The sequence below is a fragment of the Octopus bimaculoides genome, chromosome 6 (assembly GCF_001194135.2).
Source record: "Octopus bimaculoides isolate UCB-OBI-ISO-001 chromosome 6, ASM119413v2, whole genome shotgun sequence".
Taxonomy (NCBI): Eukaryota; Metazoa; Mollusca; class Cephalopoda; order Octopoda; family Octopodidae; genus Octopus; species Octopus bimaculoides.
In genome coordinates this window covers 5,330,585-5,334,130 of record NC_068986.1, presented here as the reverse complement: position 1 = coordinate 5,334,130, position 3,546 = coordinate 5,330,585, and the positions used below count along the sequence as shown (strand labels likewise).

General features: G+C 37.8%; 1 protein-coding gene and 1 long non-coding RNA gene across 4 annotated transcripts in view; one reads left to right on the top strand and one right to left on the bottom strand.

Moving 5' to 3' along the window:
• LOC106880273 (probable inactive tRNA-specific adenosine deaminase-like protein 3) overlaps positions 1-3,546 on the bottom strand; it is a 66,104-nt gene that overhangs the window by 60,052 nt on the left and 2,506 nt on the right. The window lies entirely within an intron of this gene.
• The window catches only part of LOC128248091 (uncharacterized), a 5,608-nt gene continuing 2,086 nt past the window's right edge, over positions 25-3,546 (top strand). The window contains exon 1 of the long non-coding RNA XR_008264342.1: positions 25-115. This is a non-coding gene — a long non-coding RNA (uncharacterized LOC128248091). The remainder of the gene's footprint in view (positions 116-3,546) is intronic.

Here is a 3,546-nt window from a genome sequence, read left to right as displayed (position 1 = left end):
GAGAGAGAGAGAGAGTGAGTGAGAGAGGCGGGGGGGCATAGACGCAGCAATGTGGTTAAGAAGTTGCTTCACAATCAGATGGTTTCAGGTTTAGCCACACTACATGACAGCTTGGGTAAGTGTCTTCTACTTATAACTCGTGACTAACCAAAGAGTAATGAGTGGATTTGGTAGACGAAAAATGAGAGATCATCGAATATGTGCGTGTTACTGCCTTCTTGTAGAAGCATTGCGTGATAGTTACGTGATAGATTGTCATACAATCAATGTCCTTCGTATCTAATTTTTCATGAAAACTTGTTTGGACGTGGAGAAATATTAGCTGAAAATTGCAAAAAATTATGTCCGACTCATGCATACATGGAAAAGTGGACGTTAAAAAACGATGATGATGAAACACACACTAGAGTACTAGGGGGACGGTAGGGGCGGTACTTTGGGGTCTGCTACAGGCAATATGTGTTTTTTGTGGGGTTCGAAGGTGGCACACTAGCTACGTTAGTGGATACATACACAACTTTAAACAGAGTGGCTGCGCCTTGAAAGTTAGGACCACGCAGCATTTTGTTAGAAGAACACTAACACGGACGCAATGCTGGGGGGCATTTACCCCAGAGTAGTAACGACATAAATTCTTAACTAGTACACACATTCTTATTTCTCAGAAGAATAAAAAGCAAAGTTGATCTCCACGGCATTTAGACTCAGATTGAATAGCAATGTTGCTAAATACTATAAAGTATTTAGTCCGACCTTCAAACAACCCAGCAATCAATAATAGATACTAAAGCTGTACTGGATATGATTTTCTAGATTACTACTGAAGATGACAGGGATTTGAGTAAGTTTTCAATAGCAGCTGAGTTATCTCCCATGACTTAAATGCTTCCCGGCACTTATTTTATCAACTCTTTCAGGGTTGATAAAATAAGTGACAGTTAAGTACTCAGGATTCCACCAGTATACGAAGTTTCAAACTGTTTAGCTTTTAAAAAATTTAAAAATCTGTGAGCCAAATTGAACAGATCCATTAATCCTAATAAAGCGGTGAGCTGGCAGAATAGTTAACATGCCGGGCAAAAGACTTAGTGGCATTTCGTCCGTCTTTATGTTCTGAGTTCACTTTGCTTTTCATCCTTTCAGAGTCAATAAAAATAAGTACCAGTTGAAGACTGAGATCGATGTGATTGACTAAATTCCTTCCCCGAAATTGCTGGCCTTGTGTCAAAATTTGAAACCAATATAATCAATCCTAATATTCCACTACCCTGAAAACATGAGGTTTTATGCCTGTGAGAGAAATAGTATCATTTAGAGATAGAGACGGACGTACAGTGATCTTGACCTATGTAAACTTTGAGGATGGAAGCAATTAAATAAGTATTAATGCAGGGAAAACTGAGAAGTTTTGCCAAACAAGTAGACAGCTTTTGTGGATAAGACTGTGGTCTAACTGCATGCTGATCATGAAGTAGGGGGTTAGTAATGATGCACGATTTTTAAAACTTTATTTTAGTCATTTTACTTAACATTTTTATGCAATCTTAGATAACAGTCATGCTGAACCATGTTTAACTAATGATACAGAATAATTGATTTAATGTCTGTGATGAACAATAAATCAGGTGGAATTCTGCTTCAAGCAGTCCATATAACCCTCATAATAGTTTTTAGTTTTTGGAATTTTCAGAAAATTTTTGCGAATTTGTGATCTACACACAGGAATTCATACGATTATGCAAAAACAAAGCAAAAAAAAATGTGTGATTTAAGGGCTATGTAGGTGTTATTTTAAGCACATCTCACGACCACCTGACACCCTCGTTTGTTTTTCCATATCTTTCTCCTCAAAAACATATTTAATGGTCTATACCTGGGATTTAAGCAAAAAATTCGGACTGTCTGTATTTTAAACTCTGATTTAAAAAACAATTAATTTGAAAGATTAAAAAAACAATACTTTTGTTTCATAGTCGTACGAATTCTCGTGTGTGGAATACAAATTAGCAAATATTTTCTGAAAATTCCTCAAAATATGAGGTGATTAACGCAGAATTCCGCAAGATTCCGCGCAGCGGGGCTTTACGTTTTTAAATTTCGGAATTGTACTTATCTACTAAATAATATGATCAGAGACGGGTGTCGAAACTAAAGGAATTACAACATGAAAGATACATATCAGCCATTCAAAAACACAAAAACTATGCAACTGTTAAACTGTGTCAGTGACGAGGTCGCAGATCGTGTGAGGAAATTTTGACACCAAGTAAGTGATTAAGTGAAGTTAACAGTTTTATTGTTGGTGAATAGCTAATACATGTCTTCCACGTTGTAATTACTACTTTTTTTTTCTAATTTTGAGACAATTATTTCAGGTAATTATTTAAGAACTAGAAAAAAATATTTCAAAAGTCGGTGTCAGTAAAAATTAATCGATATAAAATTTGATAAGTTCAATTCTTATGAAGAAGCTAACGCTTCGGGTTCAAACTCTTCAACTCAGAGAGAGAGGGGGGAGGAGATTATTGTAGTCACCTATTTTGTCAGTGATTTATCTCCCTTACATCTAGTCTCTGTTTTGTCCCGGAACACACTGAATAAGCAGAATTAAAGATGCTTCAACTATGACATGATATTTTGGCTGCTTTGAGAGATACCTGGCTGATATTTTAATAGATCGAGCGACCACGTAGGGGTACCATTGCTGACTCGTCATTAGTTGTCAATGTTAATCAGCCCCTACATTATGCAGATAGCTACTAAAACGTTTGTGTGCGGTGTACAGATTTCGTCCTCCAGATATTTCCTGCTTTTTCATGGCTGAGAACTGCAAGTTGTTGCTTACTTAGGTCAGCCGTGATTGAGCAGTTATGAGATACACAGGTAGAACTATCTTTTTTTTTAGTTAAGGACCGAACAACACACTCACAAGCAGCGAGGAGTTGTATAAGGTACATGGTGTGGTCGGTGACAAATACTTTATCGTCTGATTGATGTTCAAATTATGGTTTTCTCGTTTGAGACGGGAAGGGCGTATTAAACTTTTTAAAAAAGGGGGGGGGGACTTGTTGGATAATATAGTACTATGCATTGATATATTCTGCCTAAACTAAAGATGGAAAGGTTACTGCTGTATTACATAATTTATAGAGAAATAGAATATCTTACGTACTGACACATAACGTCGTCAAAAAGGGACGATAGAATACGGAATTGACGACAGTGACACCAAAATTTCATAAAAGCCTATATAGAACTCCGTCATAATGTCACGGTCACAGGCACCTCTCCGAGTTCGGGTTCGGGAATATTAACCCGATTCTCTTTCGATGCGAGGCCGGCCGCTGCTACTACTGCGTTCGCTTTCGTGACGGATCCGGCGCCTTTCGTGGAAGCTTTCGCCCGCTTCTTAGGACCGACTGACCCGTGCTCGAGGAATGAGAACCCAGGTTCGAAATTTCCCCAAGAGGGTATATCAGCCGAAACGTTGTGTTAACAACAAACAAGATGAGGACGAATATCCGTCAAATGTAAATAATGTATATC